This window comes from Panthera uncia, chromosome B4 (genome assembly GCF_023721935.1).
Source record: "Panthera uncia isolate 11264 chromosome B4, Puncia_PCG_1.0, whole genome shotgun sequence".
Classification (NCBI taxonomy): Eukaryota; Metazoa; Chordata; class Mammalia; order Carnivora; family Felidae; genus Panthera; species Panthera uncia.
The window spans coordinates 20,565,566-20,591,328 of NC_064809.1; the positions used below are offsets into that span (position 1 = coordinate 20,565,566).

The 25,763-nt window shown below is 44.9% G+C and overlaps 1 protein-coding gene across 5 annotated transcripts in view; it reads right to left on the minus strand.

The window, feature by feature from the left end:
* Positions 1-25,763, minus strand: part of PIP4K2A (phosphatidylinositol-5-phosphate 4-kinase type 2 alpha) — a 183,993-nt gene that overhangs the window by 81,338 nt on the left and 76,892 nt on the right. The gene's annotated exons all lie outside the window — the stretch shown is intronic.

The following is a 25,763-nucleotide window of genomic DNA, read 5'->3' on the forward strand; positions in this document are numbered from 1 at the left end:
CTCAGTCAGTAGAGCGTGCAACTCTTGGTCTCGGGGTTATGAGTTTGAGCCCTGCTTGGGGGTGTAGAGATCCCTTAGAAATAAAATCTTAAAAAAAAAAAAATACCCATTTACTTGAGCACCAGCTCTCAGTTGGAAATAATTTTATATAAATCTTGTAACAAATATAGCTTGAAATAATTAAGAATGTTAAAAACTGTCTCAATATGACTCAGGGATGTAGCCCTCGCTGGGAATGGTGTGGCTCTCATTATAACTCAGACTGCAAACGGAACAGGAATTGAAAAGTCCAGAGGGTTCAGAGGGGCAGGCAGAGCAAATTAGAGTCAATTACAGACGTAGGAAAAAAACAGGCAGCTGCAAATGTTTGCGAAGTGTATTTTTATTTGTCTTGAGGCAAGAGGTCAATTTTCCACAGCTGCTCCGTCACTATTCATTAAAAACTATTTTTTAAAAGTTAATATCTTTGTATTTGCAGAGAGGACAAAATAAAAAATGCAAGCGTATTTTAATTAAAGCCTGCTTTTGAAATGGGAGCTATCTTCAAACGTCTAGACAAATAAATGCTTTATGTGGATGAGCCCGATAAAACCGCTCCGATAGCAAAGCTGAGTAGAGACAAATCAAAGCACAAAGGTCTGTCACATCCCAACAGCTATAAACTCCAAAGCCCAAAGTAATACACTTACGGGCATTTTTTTCCTGTCGCACAAGGATCGTTAAGTCAATCTTTTGATAAACGGCTACTTGACTAAAATGAAAATGTCATCAGAAATATTTAAACTCTCAGTTAGAGTCTTAATTTATAACACAGGCACAACCATCTACCGTCTGTCAACTCGGTATCTGCGAGCTCAGACTTCTGACGGGTGTTCCTTGCCGGCTGGCCCGACGCCAGCCTCATCCAAAAGAATGAAGTCATGCTAAAATTTTACCTCTCGTGAACCACTGATTCCGACATGAAACTATTGAATGAAGGCCAAAATTTTATAGGCTTTTTGCAGAAGGGGCACTGGCTTTAAGACCTGCAAGAAAAATGTTGCCAACGAAAACGAGACCCTGCAGTGGGAACGTGGTCTGTTCAAAAGGACCCGGGCTTGGAGTCAGGAGGTCTGTGATGCCACTCCCTCGCCACCTAACCTTGAGCCCATTGCTCCTGCTCTCTCGATCCCGTTTGATACTTTAAAAAATGAGTTTGAGGAGGCAAGGGATTGCAAACGATGTGCTGTTTGGCCCAGAGAGGGATTTAGAAAATGCTTGAATTAATTACCAATTTGTTTTTTCAGGCTTGCGAAAATTTTACGTACCGATTTGGATTTCTGGCGTCTTTGGAAAAAACAGCAAGGTCTGGCATCTTGCCTGGCATCATCTGGCGTGAGGACCAGCGGGGACGCACCCGCTGGCAGGGCACAGGTCCCACCGCACCCTATAGACATCACTAGATGACCTCACTCATTCTAGGGTTTCAGCCACCGCTGGGCTCTGATGTCTGCATGGGAGGCAGTCCCACAAATAAAAGTGAATTGCAAACCAGCTTTCCAGAGGGGGTTTCTTAATTCCTGGAGGAAACGGATGACCTCATGGAGTGTTTTACTTATATGGGTGCAGGCAGACAGGGACAAAGGTAGGAAGAGAAGCTCACAGCTCCGATATGAATAATCAACGACACTGTATGATCTTGGTCCTTCACTGAAATGGGCACAAAGACATGGAAGGGATGCTAAACTGAACTTGTACACCTGCAGTTGCCAGTGACCATGTCTTCATCCCGTCTCCAGAAGGTCGCATGGTTGACAGACAGGAAAGGTGGGATCAGAGACAAGAGCCATGTGGAGATGACATCATTTGAATTCCTGGACCCAGGAATCTTTTTTTTTTTTTTAATGTTTATTTATTTTTGAGAGAGAGAGAGAGACAGAGTGTGAGCAGGAGGAGGGGCAGAGAGGGAAGGAGACACAGAATCTGAAGCTGCCTCTGGGCTCCAAGCTGTCAGCACAGAGCCCGATGTGGGGCTCGAACTCGCGAACCGTGAGATCCTGACCTGAGCCGAAGTCGGACGCTTAACCGACTGAGCCACCCAGGCGCCCCAGTTCAGTTTTGTTTTTTTTTTTTTAAAGGATTTCTTCAGGAAACTTCCTAGTTGGGAACCTATATTAAGATTCTAGGAGGGAAGCACTGAATTCCTGATTCTGTCAGGAATGGACTTTTGTTTTTCTTTCCATGAACAGAACAGAGGATCAGCTTGTTTTATTGCCACGACAAGAACAATATGAGGAAGGTTACCATCATGAAGTTTTTATAGCTTTCCTGGATCCCTGTTTTAAGTGACGAACTGACCATGCATTTTTATCGCCTTCCCTTCCAGAAACCCTGCTAAAATGATAATAAAGGAAGTCAGAGATGGAAAAAACAACCATGACAAAAGAAAACTGGACCGCAGACAACACTCGAGGAGAACATTTCAGCTAAGTTTTAAAAGACAGAAAATAGAGCACTGTTCACTGATGTGAGAGGAAAGAAAGCTGCCACCGGCCGCTCAGCTCGCGTGGATGCAGAGGGTCTGACGCCTGGAGTTCAGGAAGCAGAAAGCGTGTTGTCTGTTGCCAGCCACTGTTGCACCCTGGGGGAGACAGGGGATTGCGTCTTTAGAGACCTGTACCCAAGAGGCTTCAGAGTTGGGAACGCCGGGCACAGAGCAGGGTGAGCTGGGGCCCAGGACGAATGGAAATCTCCATTCTCACCATCAGGACCCCAGCCCCCACCCTCTGCTCTGCTGTGATCATGCTTGGCCACTCCCTGTGGGGACACCGGAGGCTCCCTCTCTGGAGAAAGCCCCCAGAGAAAACTCCACCAGTAGTGGGCAAAGAGAGGAAGGCTAGACACGCCCTAAGCGTGTTCACCTGAGAGCCCCCCGGCCAACAAGCGTCGCCACCCCACATACCCAGAACTGGCCATCTGTTTCCTAGTCTCATTCCTAAATTTTTTTTTTTAAATTTTTTTTTTTCAACGTTTTTTTTTTTTTTAATTTATTTTTGGGACAGAGAGAGACAGAGCATGAACGGGGGAGGGGCAGAGAGAGAGGGAGACACAGAATCGGAAACAGGCTCCAGGCTCCGAGCCATCAGCCCGGAGCCTGACGCGGGGCTCGAACTCACAGACCGCGAGATCGTGACCTGGCTGAAGTCGGACGCTTAACCGACTGCGCCACCCAGGCGCCCCTCTCATTCCTAAATTTGAATGGATAGCAGTGAACCACCAGACACGTGAGGAAGGTCTCTAACACGAAAGAGGGACTGAAAGAAACCTCTTTTTCAGCGATATTTAACACCACGTAATACTAAGTTATCAAATTCAGCATTCTACTAAATACTCAAATGAGACACAGAAGGGTAAACACTATCACTTTAACCAAAAGCTGTGTTATTATGTTAACCAAAAAGAGGGGTGAGAGGGGGAAAAAGAAAAGGCGTAGGAGAGGTACAGCCTCATCTATCATGGCAGAAAGTCAACAGAAAATTCTACAATTGACAGATTCATAGACAGAGGATAAGCATATTACCTAGAAATATAGAAGTAAATACCAGGGTTAATTATCATTAGGTATACCTGTGTGCTAACATGGGAAGTTCTTTAAGAAATAGTTGTTAGTGCAAAAAAAGCAAGATGTGTTTACTATGCTCCCATGCAGGTTTTTTTTTCATGTTTATTTTTGAGAGAGACTGCGTGCATTCGCAGGCACACACACAAGTGGCGGGGGAGGGGGTGGGGAGGGGGTGGGCAGAGAGAGAGAGAGAGAGAGAGAGAGAGAGAGAGAGAGAGAATCCGAAGCAGGCTCCAGGCTCTGAGCTGTCGGCACAGAGCCCCGACTCGGGGCTCGAATCCACGAACTGGGAGATCATGACGTTGGGCACTCAACCGACTGAGCCACCCAGGCGCCCCGCTCCCATGCAGGCTTTTGAGAAAGGTTTTACATTCGTGTATTTTATATGAAACGTACAGGAGGAACATACAAGCTACAGGAAGCGGGTTTAGAGATACGGGGTGGGGGTGAAGTTTCTCACGTGTTATTTTCATAACAATGACGGAGGGAAAACCAAAGCACTCCTGTGGCTTCTAACCCAGGGGCATATCATAGAACTACAAGGCAATGTTCCCCAGCAAAGAGTGCACGCTCCTAGCAAAGATAAGGGAGAATTTCTATTTATTTTTTTTGTCAACGAAAAATAACTTTTGTTAAGTGTATGTTACCTCCTCAGTCCACATGTCTGTCACATGTAGCTTCTGGAATTTGCTACATCACTCCATATATGCTGTAAGGGAGACCACTTGAAGAAAAACAGTAAGAACCCCTACTTGGAGGGGCCGGCAGTGGGTAGATCACAACTTCGTCCATGTCTCGTGTATTACAACGGATTGTAGTTTACACGTGCCCGGCTGAGTGCACTCACAGAATATACCGTCTGGTTTTAACTAAGCTAAATTAACCCTCACAAAGCTGACACGTGCTGAAAAAGACGCCTGAAAAGAAGCGACCGAAGCTAATACTAAAAACACGAGCACCTGTTAACAAGAATATGGCAGGGCTAGCAGAAAACGGAGCTCCCGGGGCATTTTCTCTGTTGGCCAAATTATGAGGTCAAGCGTTGATGATTTAAATGGATATGACAAGAATGATTCAAAAACAACTGAAATTATTGAGAACACTACTTAAAATGTGGGCTCCCTTGCTTTCTGGTTAACTGATACAAATGCCCTTCCCTAAGATATCTTGAGATATTAGCTGGTGATAGCATCATGCAATTGAAATTCGTAAGTCATTTAAAAACTAAGCACTCAAACTGAACACAGACATCTGTAGTTATTTTAATGTTTAACATCATGTAATACTAAACTACCAAATTTAGCACTCTTCGATATTTTACTAATTTAACGATTAGTGTACAGAAACTCACTTCTTTAAGATTTTTTTTTTTTTTTAATATTTTTTGCGAGAGAGAGCGCGTGCACACAAGTGGGGTGGGCGGGCAGAGAGAAGACACAGAAGCCAAGGCAGGCTCCAGGCTCTGAGCTGTCAGCATAGAGACCGATATGGGGTTTGAACTCACCAACTGCAAGATCATGACCTGAACCAAAGTCAGAAGCTCAACTGACTGAGCCACCCAGGCACCCCAGGATGTTTTTTAATTTTTTTATTATTAATATTTATTTATTTTTGAGAGAGAGCAAGCACGAGTGGGGGAGGAGAGGGAGAGAGGGAGACCCAGAATCTGAAGCAGGCTCCAGGCCCTGAGCTGTCAGCACAGAGCCTGACGCGGGGCTCGAACCCACGAACTGCAAGATCATGACCTGAGCCGAAGTAGGATGCTCAACCGACTGGGCCACCCAGGACCCCCCAAGAAGCTCCTGTCTAGGTCCCCTGACTAGCAGAATAGGCGCTACGTATGGCTTTTTGTTCCTCCCAAGGTAAAAATGGCCAACCGTGCTTGAAATCCAATATGGCACCACATTCAAATGCATTCATTCCTTTGTCAGCAAACGCTGTTAAGCACAGACATAGAAGATACTGGGCAATATGTGAAGACAAACTCCACAGCCTGGAAACTTCACTTCACAGTTGCATCAAAGTGAAGATGGTTCTAACACGTGTCTGCTTCTGGAATTTGCTACATCACTCCATATACTCCCAGAACCACTGTGTAACGGTGGTTGAGAAGGAAGCAGAGCCCAAGCACTTTAAGAAGGGATATGAGTCACATGCTTTTCCTTTACAAAAAGCCAACCCTTCTGAACGTGTGGACCTCTGCAGGGATCAGAGGGGCCTGTGGCTGGTGTGCAACCTGTCAGCTCAGAAATAAGCACACTTTAGGGGCGCCTGGGTGGCTCAGTCGGTTGAGCGTCCGACTTCGGCTCAGGTCACGATCTCGCGGTCCGTGGGTTCGAGCCCCGCGTCGGGCTCTGGGCTGACGGCTCGGAGCCTGGAGCCTGCTTCCGATTCTGTGTCTCCCTCTCTCTCTGCCCCTCCCCCATTCATGCTCTGTCTCTCTCTGTCTCAAAAATAAATAAAAAAAAAAAAAAAAAAAAGAAAGAAAGAAGCACACTTTAAGCATCCTTTCAAAGTAAAGGTGAGGCTCAGCGTTGAGAAAATAACTGCTTTTCAAGAGACACGCATGCTCTGGAAAGAGAAGATTCTAAACACGGACTTTTGGAAACGTGTCCACTGTTTTGTGACCTTGGTGCCAAAAACAATGTGACTGTGTCACCTATGAAAACTCTTGCATCAGCACGCTTAGAAACTTGGAAGTTGGCTATTCTAGCCTATCAGAAATCTCGCCAGGGAGTTTCGCGTTGCTTTGTCCAAACTTCAAAAACAGCGTACCTCTGGATAACTTTGGGAGATTTCAGGGAGAAGGAAATTTAACATCCCGAAGTCAACGAAAACCTGTGTCAGGTCGACTAAAGCTGGTAGGCCGTGTGGAGACAAGGGATGTGGGGGTTTAGTCCAAATGGCCAGTGATATGCACCTTCCACTGGGGTTTAGACGTCTTTGTGGGCACAAGTTTTCAGCCATGAAAGCCGTTAAGACCAAGAATCAAAATATACAGCAAGAACCTTAGAGGTAGGCTTGAGGGAGATCCGCGTTAAAACAAAATGTTCAAAATACGCAAATGAATTACCCTGCTCACTCAAAAAGTAATCATTCTTAATGAGGGCAAAAGATTTTTTTATGGTGTTAAAAAGGTTTCTAAATATTTAATCTTACTTTTTTTTGGCTTTGAGATATGCTGTAAAATCTGTACATGGGCTTGTTAATATTCATGTAGGAAACTGATGCGTAAATAAATCCACAGGGTAGCATGCTTACATCTGACACATACGATGTGTGATCAAAAATGTCTGGAATTTATTGTTCTATGGGAGATTTTTCAATACACGCGCCTTTACCCCTCTTAAAGCCCGGTGGTTGTTTGGCTGCGTGTTTAGGAGAGTAAAAAGTTGCCAGGTATTTTAGACACGACCCTCTCCTCCTTTGCGGGCCCCGAGGCCCCCCCAGCACGCTCAGAGCACTACTAAGAAACGTGATCCTGGCTGGAGGCAGGCACACTACATAACATTCACACTTAACCACAGCAACATCACATTCTGAAAACTGTCAAAAAAACACTTTCACATCTACCCGATCTTTCCATCATAACAATGAGGCAGGATTATTCTCGCTGCACAAATGAGAAATAAAGTTTAAGGCCTCAGCAAGGAGGGTAAATTCAAAAAAAGTTAGACTCCTTTCTGCTAAGCCCCGACGCCTGTGCTGACCTCACACGCACTGGACCCTGCACCCCGGAGTCCTGAACGGGGTGCCCCATGGGAAGATATGGCAGAGATGTGGCCCAGGATTTTATGAGAAAACAGGAGTCCAGCTGAATCCCCTTCCTGGGGCTTGTGAGAGGATGCTTCCAGGAATCGCGGGGAGGAGTTAGCAATGTGAGAAGTTTGTGAAACTTGGTAAGTTTGGGATATAGATTTGTATCAAATGATTGTATGAAATTAACCACATTTGGTATCTAAATCTCAATCTTCTCGGTTCATGTCTCCTCCCCACCATTTCGAAAATACATTCCGTTCCAAACCTTGAGAAGAGCTTGCTTCTAAGCTCAGAGCTTTTGCATCCGATGTGCTGAATTAGTCATGTTTTCCTGGTGAGTTACATTCTTTAGCCTAAAAGGCTATTTCAAGCATGTGCAAATGCGTTTTTCTAAAAAATGAAAGCCAACAAGCAACGCAAGTTTTGTCTAAAAAAGCATTAATTGTTTAGCACACAATAGTCTAAAGCTATTTTATTCGGAACAAGAGGATATTTTTTCGAAGACATACCAGACTGCATTTCTTACATAATTTTCTTGTGTCACCGCAAATGTTTCTGAAGATGGAGGATACGCTCGCCTAAGTTTCAGTGGAGGGTTTGTAGCGTATCTTTGCTTCTACTAGGCTGAACTGCAGAGAGCCACTGCTTTCCAACAGAGATACAAGTTTACTTTATATTCTGATGTAAAGCAGAGGGCTGTGTGTGGTTTAAAAAATAATCATTAGCTCAGCTAATTTCTTTCTCGCGGCTGAAAACAGAGCATTTTTAACCCTCTACTTCGATTCCTATATATTCACAAATACGTGCACTGAACTTTTTTTTTTACAAATATAAAAATAACAAGTCCTTTTAACCTGGTTTAAAAAAAAAAAAAAACTGTCACCATTTCATAACGCATTAATTTTCCAAAACATGTCATACCAATTAATGTGTATCTCCTATCCACAAGTACTCCTAATTCACAAACTGTCAGAAGAACAAAAAAGCTGCTGTTTGTTTTCATTATTTTAGGAAAAAAGAGCACTTGCCATCACATGGGTTTTGCAGAAATAATTCCATTCTCCTCTTCCCGACCTCCTCCCACTACGCTTTATGTATTCTACCGACTATAAAAATAGATAAGCAAAAAAGACCCCAGAGAATTAGATGACAGAGCATCTTAATTCCTAATTAGATCAACCGACATTAATTTCTCATTCTCCATATGCCATGAACATGAATTAAGGATGCAACACACCAGATTGAATCCAGGAGGTTCTTACTGGATTTTAAACCTGGAAACTTCTAAAAGGTTGGACAGGGGACTGACGGGACCCTTAGCTGTTACAAAAGACTCTTTTTTTTTTTTTTTCTTTCGCCATTATATTCCAATAATCTTTTTTCTGAATCATTGGAGGCTAATGGTTTTCATCAACAAAGAACCCACGTGGGCACTGAAGCTATGAACTGCCCAACATGACAAATAATTCCTGGGAACAACACAGCACTGCCCTAAGTGGTCTCTCCAAGGTAAGGGAAAGGAATTAGAATGCAGATCTTAGTATGAGGTAGATAAATGATGGAGATCTTAAACAGTGCATTCACTTCCCGAGTATTTTCTCGTGAATGTGTTTTTTTTTTTTTATTTTTTTTTATAATGTTTATTTATTTTTGAGACAGAGAGAGACAGAGCATGAATGGTGGAGGGTCAGAGAGAGGGAGACACAGAATCTGAAACAGGCTCCGGGCTCTGAGCTGTCAGCACAGAGCCCGACGCGGGGCTCGAACTCACGGACGGCAAGATCATGACCTGAGCCGAAATCGGCCGCTCAACCGACTGAGCCACCCAGGCGCCCCGTGAATGTCTTTTTTACATTAACTCTAAGAGTCAACTTCTGCATTCAGATGTATTGTCCTCTGCTTGCCTTTTGAATACCGGATTTGAACACAATTTAAAGTTGATTCATTTGCAGTTAGAAGGCATACTCAAGAAAGAGAACTGTGATTGAGATGACCTCAAATTCATGTTTTGTCAACTCTGAGTTAGGTTAATTCCTGGTCATTTTTCTTCCTCTCAACCTGAATATTCAAGGTAAAAAAAAAAAAAAATCCAGGGAATGCTGTCTGAAGTTCCATGGGAATAATTTTTTTCAATCTTCGCAGAGGAAACTCAAAATTTGTTTGTCAATTAGGTTTTTTTTTTTTCCTCCTGGTATTTTCCCCCTCCTGTCACATGCTACCCCATGTACCTCAGCAAAGGCCAAAGGACTTGAATTTGCCCGTGTCCCTGCTCACGGCTTCGCTGCCTAATAGAAATGTGCAGGGATGTCGCGCGAGAAGCACTTAGATGTTTGAAAGTGAGGAACGAGAGCTTTCCGGATGCTCACGAACACAAACACAACTTTGTGCGGGCACAGCATAAACAGGAAGGCACCCAAAACACCTCCCACACTGCTTGCTCCTGCTCATTAAGGGTGTGACGTTTAAGTAGGTGACATAAGCCTGCATTTGTTAAGCCAAAATCTAATGTTAACAAAAACCAGAGGGGCGCCTGGCTCAGTCGGTTAAGCGTCCGACTCTTGACTTCGGCTCAGGGCATCATCTCCTGGTTCATGAGTTCAAGCCCCGTGGAGGGCTCTTCACTGCCAGGGCGAAGCCTGCTTAGGATTCTCTCTCTCTCTCTCTCTCTCTCTCTCTCTCTCTCTCTCCCCCCCCCCCGCTCTCTCTCTCTCCCCCCCCCCCCCCCCTCTTTTCTTTCCCCCCCCTAAAAATAAATACACTTAAAAAAAAAAAAAAAAGAAAAATAAGGAAAGTCACTAAAGATCTTGTTATGATACAAGACAAATTATGCTTTTGGTAGATGTCATCTACTGTTACAAGAGCTTTGCCCATGTGCGAAGCGTTTTATTGTTGAACTTAAGAATCCCCACATGATATTCAGGGATAGCAATTATTTGAGGACCTTACTGATTCCTTATCTAAAGACAATCTAGGGGCGCTTGGGTGGCTCAGTTGGCTAAGCATCTGGCTTTGCACCAGGTCACGATCTCATGGCTCTTGAGTTTGAGCCCCACATCCAGCTCTCTGCTGTCAGCACAGAGCCCGCTTTGGGTCCTCTGTCTCTCTGTCTCTCTGTCTCTCTCTCTCTGTCTCTGTCTCTGTCTCTGACCCTTTCCACTCACGTGCTTTCTCTCTCTCTCTCAAAAATAATAAATTAAAAGTAAATAAATAAAGACAATCTAAGGAGAATGAAAACATTTGCTGTACCAGCAGGTAAAACAAAATTTCTTAAATTAAGAGGAAAGTTGGCCTATGGTCATCTTTTTCCCTACTAGATTATAAGAACTTTAATGATTTTATTCATCATTGCTACATTCCCGTCCATCCCAGGGAACAACTACAAGAAACAGTTGTTGAACAACCTTTAAACTAAGTCCTTCCTTCATTTCCTTCAAACGTGACTTTACTACTCTCTTTAGCAGAGACAAATCTTGATATTCGTATTGATCTCTCAAAAGACCAATGATCAAACTCCTATTTACTAAGTTGCCGAGGTTTGGACTGATAATATGCAACGTGACTTAAAGACTGTTTTACTGGCATAAAATAAATGGAATCAAATCATCTCCAAACACTAATTCTACCCGCCGAGCAACTCTTGAGGAAGATAATATTGGTCTGTATACATTTACCTGGCATCTTACACTCACAAAAATGCTATCATTTAAACCATCTTTACAGTATATGAACCTCTGTCATTATCCAACGGCCCAGAAATCACAGAAAAACGGTACCCAAAGTGCTTTCAAGGATCACCTACGATCTACTAAGGAAACAGCAATTCTTCACACTCAAAAAAACAAACAAACAAAAAAAATAAAAAACAAAACAACAAAAAACCAAACAAACAAAAAAAACCCAACCCAACACAATAAACGACTTTCACTCGCATTCAACTTGGTGGCAGGAGAACAGAAGAGAAAATTTATCGGAGCTCAGGTCAACAATGCTGGAGGATGTATTCAGTTTTAATACACAAGCATCTTTAAATTCACCACCTCTAAATGCACACTATGGAAAGCCTGGAAAATGAAAGAAAAAAGAAATCAGCTACCACAAGCATGCTTAAGACCTGACTTCCATGTGGTTACGTGTTTCTCTCCTTGCATTCCTGAAAAATGTGGACGCATAAGAGCTCCTTAGACCCATGGCTACTTTAACACAAGGGCAGTAATATCTCAACTGGCACAGTCAGCGAGAGGGAGATGACAATTTTTTATTTCAAGGACAGCAATCTACTGAGTTAACTATACAACAGGCTGTCCTTAAAAAAAAATTTTTTTTTTAATGTTTATTTTTGAGAGACAGAGAGAGTGAGAGAGAGAGAAAGTAGGGGAGGGGCAGAGACAGAGGGAGACACAGAATCCGAAGCAGGCTCCAGGCTCGGAGCTGTCGGCACAGAGCCCGACGTGGGGCTTGAACTCGAGAACCCTGAGATCGTGACCTGAGCCAAAGTTGGATGCTTAACCGACTGAGCCACCCAGGCGCCCCAATGTAGAATTTTTTTTTTAAAGGGCAGCACAGGGGTGCCTGCTTTATAAGAGACCTGTAGAGATCCCTACGCCCAAGTGAGGACACACAAAAGATGATGCCGGCTATGAACCAGGAAGAGGGCCCTCACCAAAATGTGACCATGGTGGTGTCTTGACCGTGAACTTGCCAGCTCCTAGAATCGTGAGACAGAAATTTCTCTCAGTTGTTCATAAGCTCCTCAGTCAGTGGTATTTTGACACAGCAGCCTGCACGGCCTAAGAGAGATGTTCTCCCCCAAAAGTCTGACTCTTCAGTTGACTGGATCCCGTCTACGCACGATGCTCTGTACTTGGTAAGCAGGTTCCGCCTGACTAAAAAAGCTTGCCCAGTAGGGCAGGTTTCCAACCACAGACCACAGCAAGAACAGAGTATACAGGACAGACAGCCTTCTTGTTTGACAAAAAGCTGTTAATGATATCGTGCCATTTCCTGTACCCAATTTCTAATTTTAATGATGAGTTACGCTGCCCCCGATTATCACGAGAACGGTTTACTTATGTGATTTATACTCTTTTCTCTAACCCTCTGATACAGAACGCTAAGACTGAGAGTCTTGCCCCTGTTTATTATACATGGTGATGTTAAAAGCATTGTTTCAAATCAAAGCTACTTTGTAGATATTCAGAATCTGTCACATGTAACTACTTAGATATTACGATACAGAATTACTAAATGACTATTAAAATGTAAGTGGGTAAAAAAGATCTTTGTAACACACGAAAAGGAGATGTGGCAGGGAAAGTGCCTTCCCCCCACCCCGCAGACGTGAGCCCACCAAGTCAAGAGCTGCTAAAACGGCCACATTTGTTCCCTTTCCAGCAATGATCTTAGTACTGTTTTTAGACATTTCTCATGTTTAGATGCTGATCAGCAAAGCATAAGAAGGAGCCAGAGAGGAAAACAAAGAACTCCTGTTCTTCAAGTCTTGGTTTTAGGAACCCCAACACCACCTGAAGCTCAGACAGGATGTGTAAATGGAAGGTCTGTGTCACCACCTTTAGCTCTGGCAATGTCCTCGGGCACCTTCCCGTGTTGTCCGTCCGGCTTCGGCCAGCAGACCCAGGTAGAGTCTGACTCACCAACGCTCTTATTATTTTTTTCTACACGGGTAAATATGGATAGGGACAGTACGATGGTAACAGGTGAGGGATATAAGGCAAGAACTAAGGTGACAGCTTCTCATGGATCAGGACAAAAGGAAAAATAGTAGCTTTACAGGAGAGAAAGCTGATCCCTCTATAACCAAGAGATCAAAGTTACCACCGTCAGTAATGGGATAAATCGACATCATTTGTCTTCTGATATAATGCACCCACATGGACACACCGTCAATAATTGGCATCTGATCACTAGGAAACAAACCCTAATGGAGAGCTAGTCTACAAAATAACGAGACGGTACTCTTCATCAAAAGTGTGAATATCCAGAGAAACATATAAAGACAGAGAAACTGGTCCAGGTTAAAAGAGACTAAGGAGATATGAAAACCAAACACACGTGATCCGGACCAGAAAGGAAACAAAACTGGGACCACTAGGGAGATGTGAATGAGATCTACAGATTACATAGTAATATTGTATCAGTGCTAATTTTCTGAACTTGATAACTGTACTGTTGGTTATATAGGATGTTAACATCTGGATGCAGGGCGTATGAGAATTCTTTGCACTGTTTTTAACAACATTGTTGCATGTGTGAAGTTATTTCAAAATAAAAAGTGAAAAAAGGTTGAAATTGTGTTTTTAGTACTGCAAATCTCTCCCTAATAATCTGTGCCCTGCTTACTAAAGTTAACCTGGTTTTACTTCAACGTGCAGTTGTCTTTTTCTAAGTGTATTTCTTTATTTTGAGAGAGAGCTGGAGAGAGAGAGAGAGCACGAGCAGGGCCGGGGCAGAGAGAGGAAGACAGAGAATCTCAAGGAGGCTCCACACTATCAGCACGGAGCCTGATACAGGGCTTTGAACCCAGGAACCTCAGGATCATGACCCGAGCCGAAATCAAGAGTCGGATGCTCAACTGAGCCACGCAGGTGCCCCCAGTTTGCAGGTCTTAAACCACATATATATCTTCCATGTATTAACTGGAATATTTCTCTCATGTCCCATTGAAATAAACAGTATCACCTTACAACTGTCCTAGTCCATGAACAAGAAGCATGTACCTCAAGGGCAAGACACATGCACTTACATCAATAGCACCTAGCTCAGTGCCTGGCTCAGTGCTGAATGAATGAATGAATCCCTCAATTTCACTTTAAAATGGAAATTAGGGGAAGAAAGGCGAGGGGAGTAGGACATGAAATGGTGTTGACTCTGTTACATTATCAGATGGGATGAATAATTTCCAGTGAAGGGGGGGGGGGGGGAAATAAGCCTTACTTCCAGAAAGTATTTGAATTTTATTCTTTGCTGTGTATTCTTTGGTTTTCTGTTTGTACAACACCTGTACATCCCCAACACTCAATACTTCTAAAAATTAACAACAACAACAACACATCCTCGACGCTAACATTTATTTAGGGCTTACTACGTGTAAGGTATCTGATCATTGGTTTACAGTATTTCTTAAGTAATCATCTTAACAACGCCATGAAATGGACAGGACTCCCCTCCCCTTTACAGAGAAGCAAACAAGCTAAAAACGGCTAAGTGGCCAGCTCAAGGTCATAAAGACCTCTACGCAGTGCAGTCTGATTCTGCTCACCTGGTCGGTACCACTGCGGAACCCGGGCTCCCGGCCATGGCACTCAGAACTGCCTCTTGTCTTCTATACACATAAATAAATAAGAAGGATGTAAACTTTAAGGGATTAAAATAAAAAAAAAAAAAAACAAACACCTGTTCAAGGAAAAATGCTTAAGGGGCAGACAGCAGCTAGACAGGAAAAACACAAATCCTCCATGTAAAATACCTTATCCACTTTCTTTAATGTATGCAACTTTCTGCCCTTTTTATTTTACCCAATCACCCACAGTAAAAGTGCCTCATGAAAAAAAAAAAATCCCAGCTTTGCCTCATCTGCCGGTAAATAGAAGAAAACACTAATGTTCTCCTCACATTCAGCGCAGGCTGGGGCTTCTGGTGCTCCTCTGAGCCTGATGCAAAGGGTGCTGGGAGAAGGTGCTGGGGGCGGGGGGGGGGGGGGGGGGGGGAGGGCGACGGAAACAGGGGCTGAGAACCCAAAGAGGGAAGGCGTCAGAGACACCGTGGGTAAGGACTCCTCGAGGAGGCTGTCACTCCTGGATGCCACACCCAAAAGCTTTTCATAATTTTATGCTCTAAAAGCACTTTATAGAACTAGTAACCAAAGAAACAAGGCAACAAATACCGAACACAGGAGTGTAGTTTTGTTTCCTTACACGCGTGCCCCCCTATGGGGCCATGGGGTAAAGGAAATGAGTCTACACGTAGGCAGAGGCTCTTTAAGGCTGGCCAAGGTATCTCAGGGGTAGTTTTAGGCGCACAGATTTCGAGCCCACGTGCCCGGGGTCGCTGTGAGCAGCACCTGGCACCTGGTGAGCGCACCTTAGCTTCACTGTTGTCATTGTCAACAGCCCCCAGAGTGCGGCGTCAGAGCAGAACCTTACTAACCTTTGCTGACTTTCGTTTAAAACAACAGGTGGTTGGGGCGGCTGGGTGGCTCAGTGGGTTAAGCGTCTGACCCTTGGTCTTGGTCCTGATCTCACAGTTCGGTTCGCGGGTTCGAGAGACCCAGATTGGGCTCCACGCTGACAGTGCAGAGCCTGCTTGGGATTCTGCCTCTCCTTCTCTCCGCCCCTCCCCGGCCCGTGCACACAGGCGCTCTCTCTCTCACATAAAACTTTAAAAGAATGAAACAAAATAAAAATAAAACAAAATGTGGTTGAAACAAAATACCAGCCCACGACTATGGCAAGAAACTGCAGCAGAAATTCCACGGAGCAGACGCACTGCAACGCAAGGGTGCCCCGAGCACCTGTTCACAAACGAAAGCTCAGACCAAAGAACACGGCCAGAGAGGGTGGGGGGAAAGCAGGCTCGACCAAAACTCGATTTTCTTCTTGAAGCTGCGCTACCTGTTTCCCTCTGTTGCCGTTAGCAAATCTAAGACAACTCCATATCACCTCTCTTGCTAGAAGAAACTGTAACGTCTCTCTCTGGTGGATCACCTTCCTTCCTTTCCCTTAGTCCTTATTGACCGTTCGCATTCATTTCCCGAGTGGTTGCAGATCAGGGGAACATTTGACACTTGCTGGCAATGCGTTTAATGCTGTCAGAACTCCATACCTTTTTGTTTAGCTCTTTGAAGCAGTATCATATTCTGCATACAATACCGATAACCAGTTTGGTGTTTACTTGCTTGTTTATTATACCTAAATAGCATCTTTTATTATTTTCTTTTCAAGTGTATTTACTTTTTTCTAGTCATCTCTACACCCAACATAGGGCTGGAACTTACGACCCCAAGATCAAGAGTTGCACACTCTTCTGACTGAGAAGCAGTCAGCCAAGCACCCCTTAGACAGCATCTTTTAAAAGTCCAAGTTTAGAGGGGCGCCTGGGTGGTTCAGTCAGTTAAGAATCTGACTTCGGGGGCGCCTGGGTGGCGCAGTCGGTTAAGCGTCTGACTTCAGCCAGGTCACGATCTCGCGGTCCGTGAGTTCGAGCCCCGCGTCAGGCTCTGGGCTGATGGCTCGGAGCCTGGAGCCTGTTTCCGATTCTGTGTCTCCCTCTCTCTCTGCCCCTCCCCCGTTCATGCTCTGTCTCTCTCTGTCCCAAAAATTAAAAAAAAAAAAAAAAAAAAAATGTTGAAAAAAGAATCTGACTTCGGCTCAGGTCACGATCTCGCGGTCCGTGGGTTCAAGCCCCACATCGGGCTCTGTGCTGACAGTTCAGAGCCCAGAGCCTGCTTCAGATTCTGTCTCCCTCTCTCTGCTCCCCCCCTGCACGCACGCTCTCTCTCAAAAATAAACATTTTTTTAAAAAGTCCAAGTTTAGAAGATAAATTAAGAGGTGGTTATTCACATTATAAAATGAGATTGCTTAAAGCAGGACTCACTGAAGTATTCTTTTCCAAGGCCCAATTCCGTCCCTGTCTCTCAATTTGGCAGAGTGCAAAGTTTCAGCATTTTTTAATCTACGGAAAAACCAGTTATGAGCACACACAACTATTACAGAAAGCAAGAATCATCTCTAAAGTTCCTCAATGCTTATCAGCCTCTACTAAGCTGCAGAATATCTCCCTTAACTACTAAGTTCCATTTTTCTCTCCCCAAAGCACCCACTGACCTTGGCGGCATGCGACTCCCTGACCCCCATGTCCACTTTGTGTAAACGTCAGGCCTTCCATAAGGAGATAATGACTCTTCAATTGAGATTTTAAAGACGTGGTCTATGTATCCATATTTTTTAGAGACCTACGTGGTGACGGGAGACCAAGACAAGGTGGGTTCAAAACCAAGTGACAGAGGGGTGCCCGGGGGGCTCAGTCAGTTAAGAGTCCGACTCTTGGTTTCGGCTCAGACCATGAGCCCATGGTTCATGGATTCCAGCCTTGCACCGGGCTCTACGCTGACAGTGCAGAGCCTGCTTGGGATTCCTTCTATCTCTCCCTTTCTCTGCCCCTCCCCTGCTCAAGTGCATGCACAGGCATGCTCTCTCTCTCAAAATAATTTAAAAAAAACCCCAAAAAACCCAAGTGACAGAAATAGATATAAGTAAGTGCAAAGTCCTAGCGGTCTGGGGGGGAGGGAAGGGTGAATGGGAGGAGCACAGTGGATTTTCAGGGCAGCGAGCATACTCCCTCTGATACTATAATGGTGGATACAGGTCATTTGCATTTGTCAAAGCCCAAAAAAGGTACAACGCAGACTGAACCCTGATGTAAACGACAGGCTTTGGTAATGAGGTGTCCGTGTTGGCTCACCCATTGTGACAAACGTACCGCCCTGTACAGGACGTTGATGGCGGGGGAGGCTGGGAAGGAGGGCTGCGGGAACTCGCCGTACTTCCCCCTCAATTTTGTTCGGAACCTAAAACTCCTCTGAAATATAAAATCTACGAATTAACAAAAGCAAAGCAGGAGTAGCATGAAATGTAGTGACAGCACCGGGAAGGGAGACACTGCAATGCGCTGAGTTTGAGGGGACACTGGAGCCAGATCTCAGAGGGGGGCAAGGAGGCGCGTTCTGCGTCAGAGAACGTGTCACCAACGCAGGAAAAGGCGGCGAAGGACTTCAGGGGATCAAACGGACAGGGAAGGAGGCATGGGAGGTTTTGAGCCGGACGGATGTAAGACGAGGAGCGAGTAAGGAATTAGCCCCTGCTTTGGGGAATGGAATTTGGAGCCAGGATGAAGCCCAGAGGCCAGGCATCACGGCACAGGGCTGAGGGCGGAGCTGGGGTGCAGGATGTGGTGGATGGGATGCAGGAAAGGAACAGGGCGGGATGAGATGTTTAAGAGGTTTTGCAGCTTTGAGACGAGAACGGTGAAGCCATTACGAGAAATAGGAAATACAGAAGGAGCAGTAAACTTAGGGTAGGCAGAGGATGAATTATTTTGGGGGTGCACGTTATTCATGTGGCGACGTCTAACACGCGCTTACAGATGTGGTTCTGAGGCCAAAGATGTTTACAAGTAATCGGGAAAGAGATACTGACGAAAGCTTTAGGAAAAGCTGCAAAGAGAGCTGTTCAGAGTGAAAAAACCAAATGGACCGCGTCTTAGGAGGAGGACTCGGTAAAGGAATCTGAATAGGAATATTTATTTTTCTTTGTTCGTGGTTTTTTTAAATGATTTTATTATTTATTTATTTTTAAATGTTTATTTATTTTTGAGACAGAGAGACAGAACATGAACGGGGGAGGGGCAGAGAGAGAGAGAGAGAGAGAGAGGGAGAGGGGGGGGGGGGTGAGACACAGAATCCGAAGCAGGCTCCAGGCTCTGAGCTGTCAGCACAGAGCCCGACGCGGGGCTCGAACTCACGGACCGAGAGATCGTGACCTGGGCCGAAATCGGACGCTTAACCGACTGAGCCACCCACGCGCCCCTTAATGATGTTATTTTTAAGTGATCTTGACGTCCAATGTGGAGCAGGAACCCACCATCTCGAGACCAAGAGTCTCATGCTCCACCGGCTAAGCCAGCCAGGCACCCCATGAATGGGAATATTTAGAGATGGGAGAACCAGAAGGGAATAGGCAATGTGCCCTCCTGGACACTCAGGGAAGTACAGACACCTACCTCTATCATCACAAATAATCATTATGTCCTCTGGCACTTTCGCTGCAGGGCATAGGAGCTGTTAGGCCAAAACTACACCTGTTAACTTACAACCTAGGACGGGGAATACAGATACGTATATGTACTGCACATTTGAAATGCAGACTTCCACAACACCGGTTCTGGGTATAAATATATGGGAGACTGCATATTATTGGTCCTGGGTGAATCACACCTCCCTTTATCACACCCTTACGAAGCCCCCTCCCACACAGACTCTGGTCTCGGCCATGAGGCTGGTTTGCGCCACAAGCCTGAGAAGGGCCTGTGCCCTGGGCTTGTCCTTCTAAAATGCTGCTGCTGCGGCCTCAGCTGACCGCCACATGGGCCATTCAGCCCCAGTGGATTCCCCAGGTGACAGCTGCCACACGAATGAGACCGGAGCTGCCCAGCAGAACCTAGCTCAAACTGCAGAATCATGGGCAAGTAGTTACTGTTTTTAAGCCACGAAGCTTTGGAGTATTTTATTTATATAGCAATGTGTAACTGCTTCAAGACACTTTATTTTTTTTTAGTTTTTTAATGTTTATTTATTATGGAGAGACAGAGCACGAGCAGGGGAGGGGCAGAGAGAGAGGGAGACACAGAATCCGAAGCAGGCTCCAGGCTCTGAGCTGTCAGCACAGAGCCCGATGCGGGGCTCGAACTCACAAACGGCGAGATCATGACCTGAGCCGAAGTCGGACGCCTAACCGACTGAGCCACTCAGGCGCCCCAAGACACTTTAAATTTGGGGGGAAACCACATTCATGTGGGGAGACAAGGAAGAGCAAATGTGGAACAAGTTTTAGGTTTCAGAATGAAGGATATCCATCCATCCATCCATCCATCCATCCACCCATCTACCCACAGAAGATTGAAAATGGCTCCATGATCTGAAACCTGGGTTGGTCTCTCTGGCACAAAGCCCCTTTTCCAGATGCTTCTTTCTAAACGTATATTCTCACTTGTCGATTTCACCCACGATAATCTACAAATACAGATTTCAGAACTGAAGAGCGGAAAGGACCGAAAGATGACCAACAGATGAGGAAACTAAAACTAAATAGGTGACTCATTCCTAAAGCACCACAGTTTTTAGTGTCGAAACCAGAATCGTGAGCTGCGACCACTCGGCCCGATGTGCTCTGGGCTATACCCGCCTGCCCCCATCCTGACCACACACTCTGCACGACCGAGCCTTTATGGACTCAAGAAAGCCAGTCTTTCTCATGCCCTGGTACACGTGGGGCACGTCGTCTTTTCTTCCTCGTGCAGTCAGGCTCAGTGGCTGGATGCAATCATCCAGGGGGTGCTCAAAGAAACAACATGGAAGCCGCACGCAAGGAGGCTCAAGTGCACTTGGCCAAAAGGTCACGACAGCTCTGCCGCGGAGACAAGACCAGGACTCGGGCCATCACCACCAAAGCAACCCCGGGAAACCAAGGGCGTGTCGCCACAGACCTCCACAAATCACGTTTACCCAACATTTAGCCTCAATGTACATCAGGTCTCAGGATGTGCAGCGCTAGCTTACCAAAATGGTCTCGCAGACAGACTTCCACACTAACATTTTGGACCGGCAGAGGGATGCGAATGGGTAATTTGAACATAGGTGTGAGGACGTTTCTGTAATGGGCCTATAAATGAACAGCATCTCTGGAAAATGTGGCATTTGGAGATCGCCTGCTCTGCAATTTGGCTGGCTTCCTCTCTCAGGACCTCTTCCTGAACAGTCCCTTTGACCAAGGCCTACAGAGGAAATTGCACTAATGATCCCTAGTGGGGCTCCAGGGGGGTCCACTGGGGATACTAATCTGCATTTTGAGGCAAGTTTCATCTTCCTGGTTGACTCTACTTGCTAAGAATTAACATAATTAAACAACTTCAGCGCGCGTGCGCTCACTCTCGCTCAAAATAAACACTGAAAATAAAATAAAAAGCATTAGGTTTTAATTTTACACACCCCCATCTGATATAAAACTAGGGTAGGGACTTCAAAAGCACATCCTATGAAATGAAATCCATTAGTCTCTACCATGCTGTTCCTTTGCTGTCAATAATCTCTTCTTAAGTTTCTACGTACACAGAACCACATTCTTTGGCTAATTTGACCTAAACTTACAGGCCCTCTCAAAAACCCCTCACCTCGGAAAATGGTTTTCTGATGTCCTCTGTTCAATTTTCCTTCAAGTAGGTCTTAAAAGTATTCCACATGTTTAAGATTTTATTTTTAAGTAATCTCTACACGCAACACGGGCCTCGAACTCACAACCCCGAGATCAGGAGTTGGGCGCTCTGCTGACTGAGCCAGCCGGGCACCCCTGGAGTATTTCACAGTTAAGGAGAAGACCAGAAGGAAGGGGTGGGGGTAACGTCCAACAGAGCTGCTCCTGTTCCTCCTTCCCTTTTCTTTTTTTCTGCCTTCTCTTAATCCCATCTAAACACTTTCCCAAACAAGTGGAAAGGGTCTACCACTAATTCCCCCAGTGAACAGGGATCCATTGTTAAAGGAGAAACTATTTTTCTACAATTGTTCCAAGTTCACCTTCACAGATGTCCAGCACTTGTTTAAAAATAAATAAAAGCTGGTAGTTAACCTGGAAGGTATGTTCTCAGGGTCAAAGCCAGCACCACTAGCTTCCACCGATGGCAGCAAAACCAAATTGATTTGATTATGCTGATAGGAAAAACAATTACACACGGTCAAACCTGTAGTCAGGAGAGGGGTGGAATACTCAATATAAGGCACTCGCCAAATCAAAGGCATCAGAGAAAAAATGTAAAGCATGTATATTAGTCGATAAAAGATAATCCACCGGGGCCAAGAGAAAATATCTGGAGCACATTTAAGTAATTGTCGACGTTTAAAAAGCAAGCAAACCCAAAAGTGCTCAGAGAAATCACAGCTCTGCTTGCCAAAAACACCCTCCTAGGTTCCGGTTTACTTTATACTTAGGGAAAAAAATCAAAGGGAGTTTAAAAGGAATTAACATTTTAGTTAATTGAGACACACAAAATAAATGTATTGCTCTCATCGTCTCCATCCAAGGGTCAGAATTAAAAGCTTTTAAAAAAAAAAAAATGTATATCCCCAACTTTTCTCAGGTCAAACTGACTTGGAAATAAGCAGCAGAAAAAAAGTAGATAATACACCCAAGAACACAAATGGGCCAAAACAGAGTGGGTGGCCATCAGAGAAGAATACCTTTAAAACGTCTTTACAATTAGAGTATAATTTTTCACAACACCAATTTTCCTAATTAAAGCCCTTGGACAGGCTATTTGCTATAGCTAAGAAGTAGCCATAGCTTAAAATTGAACATCTTTTCAGCGATCTCTTTCCTTTAATAAGCATAAAAGGATTTTTATGAACACCCGTAAAACTAAAAAGTTGTATTTAATTCATGGAAGCAGAAACGATTAGTCATGTAATGTCTTCATCTGCACAAATTCACAGTCCCTTCTTCAGAACATGCAGACCACGTGAAGGAAATTACTACGCTGAATTTCATCCAATTTCCAGCTGTATTTCCATTTTCGAACTTAATTAAAACTGGCAGTTTCACTAAGAAGATTCAAATTTCAATCAGATGGGTGTGTTGTCTTCTTTTTTTTTTTTTTTTTTTTAAAGAAAAAGCAAAAGAAAAATCAGTATGTCCCAAGCAAAGGATTAACAGAGCTTTGATTAGAATTGAAAGCCATGAGTTAAACAGCTGTTTTGAATTACCACTTTTATTAAAACACAATCCTTTACATGGAGCCCACTGGATTTTTTTTTTTTTTTATTAGTTCTAGAATATTGAAAGAAAACGTTTGCTTGGCTTAACACAACAGGGACTCATCACAGAATGATGGGGACAGTATTGCAGTGGGGGAAATTCACGCCTCAGTGTCTCCCCTGGTGGCACTAGGTATTTTAGAACCCAGAGAAACCTTGGCAACAATCAAGTGCTCCTTCTACATCTTCCGGAGCACTCCCGGTGATGGGGTGGGGCAAGGCGAAGTGAGAAATGAGACCCACCTTGTAGAAGCGTCAGCTTGTTGACCAACAGGAAGTCTTTTTCATGGGAACGACAGGACAGTGTTTAAGGAGCAGCAGAATCTGCTGGAAGGTCAGCAGCTGTGGCAGGAAAGGGCACTGTGCCCCGCAAAGGGCAGGGAGCGGATTATGCTGACGCATAATATGTATGTAATAAGGCAGCGCTCCCAGCGACCTGGGCACCACACCTCGGGGATCTGCCTGTCCTCTTCATGGGGTTCTGCTGAAAAAGACAATTATGGGCACGTCCTGACAATCAGGCTTCTTGGTGGATCCAATTTATTTACCTCCTTCTCATCCTGTGGGAAAATGGAATCTAGACGCCAGTGATTGACATTAAGTTGCTTAAAACATGGCTCCGTTTTGTTAGGCCCTAATGCAAAATGGAAATAAAGTGCAGCTGAAATAGAGAAGCAGTTGGAGTCAGATGAAAGGGAACAATATTTAATGTTCTATATAAACATATAGCAAGGATGTGGAGCCTATTGAGATCTAAGGGGAAATTATCAAGCAAAAAAGCAATACACAGTTCTAAGAACCAGGAAAAAGACTGGGGGAAAAATATTTCATTTTATTCATATTGTGCTTTGAAAAATTATTTTAATGACCATCTTATATAATCAAGTCTTACCAAATAAAGAAATGCAGTATGTGATAAGAACAGTCTTTTTAAAATTTGCCACCATTAACATTCCTGTGAATTTATTATATCCTCTGATGTTACAGACAGCAGTTTAAAAAATTTTTTTAATATTTTTTTTCAACCTTTTTTTTTTTTTTTTTTTAATTTTTGGTACAGAGAGAGACAGAGCATGAACGGGGGAGGGGCAGAGAGAGAGGGAGACACAGAATCGGAAACAGGCTCCAGGCTCCGAGCCATCAGCCCAGAGCCTGACGCGGGGCTCGAACTCACGGACCGCGAGATCGTGACCTGGCTGAAGTCGGACGCTTAACCGACTGCGCCACCCAGGCGCCCCTTTAATATTTATTTTTGGGAGAGAGAGAGAGAGAGAGAGAGAGAGAGAAACAGAGCACGAGCAGGGGAAGGGCAGAGAGAGACGGAGACACAGACTCTGAAGCAGGCTCCAGGCTGTGAGCCCCAACGCGGGGTTTGAACCCACGAACTGTGAGATCACGACCTGAGCTGAAGTCGGACGCTCAACCGACTGAGCCACCCAGGCGCCCCACAGTTTCAGCCTTGGAGGGAACTCTGCAGACCACCGAATCTAACTTCCTCATTTTATCAAGATAAGAAACGGAGGCGCAAGGGCATTCGAGGAAAAGCTGGGCGAAACCTCCAGGCTCCTGACTACCCAGCCAGAGGTCTCTTTTACCCACAATCCACATGAGATGATCCTGAGCTTACCAAGCCTGTCACTACAAATGCAGTTTGTCTCAAAACAGGGATCCTCAGTAGATCACAACGGGTGCTGGCTTTGACATAAGAAGTGAATTTTTGTTCTCAAGAGACCTTCCCTTTACTCCTTTAATACATACTCAATCCTCTCTTTTGAATGCCCAGCTCACCACCCACCTCCTTCCCCCCCCACACATACCTGGTTACCAGAGCATTAGGATTCTATATACTGTGACCCTGTTCCTGGCCATCAGAGTTCCCTACTCCCCACCACGACTGCCCCATGCAGGGCTGGCCGCGGCCCCAAGCACGGGCAGAGCCTTCTTGCCAGAGTTGGATGCTGGCCTCTCCACATGGCTGCATGGTGAGGTACAAGAATGGAGGCAGTCAGATCCTCTCAATTTGGCCGGGAGGCGGCGGAGGTGCTGACACAAGCAGAGATGAGACACAGAGAGATCCTGGCAGCATCCGGCAGGGGGCCCTGGTTCCCGCCATGCTGCGGGCTTTGGCCCCCAGAATGCCCCCTGGCATCCTCAAGACAAAGAACCTCTTTTTGCTCACCTGGAACTGGGTAGGATATTTTAGTCACATCATTAACCCAAGTAAAACACTTTCATTCCATGATCAGCTGTCCTGGGAAAACCAATAACGCCGGCAATGCACAACAGATCAACACACAGAACTACATCTGCTGGCCAATTTTCTGGTAGGTGCAAGAAAGAAACAAGTTCTCTGTTTTCTGCAGACTGGCTCTTTGGTCAAGAAGGACTCAACCCTGGGGATGTGATGTGCCTCTCTGTGAGGAGAGTGCTTGTCCCCAAACGTAGCTGGAGGAAGAGCCAAGAGGCGAGGGGAGGATAACACTTCCTCGGACTTTTGACGATATTCTTACTTTAAAAAAAATAGTTCGGACCGCTTGACAGTGAATTTTTATTCTTCCATCTCACCCAAAAGAGCTCAAATCAGTGCTAACAACTCGCATTTTGCTCCCAGGTATCTCGTACTCATCTAATAAGTGGTAGGTGTGAGTACGCGTGTTTTTCTCACCAACAGCCTTGAGCGCCGAGAGACAGGAAGCAGATCTGTTTGGAGGGCAAAACAGCAAAGACCACCCTTACTTCTGCTGAGCACGGTTCTCTGGAACGCCATCTGGTTATCAGAGGGGAAAACTCTATGCACTGAGTTTCTAACT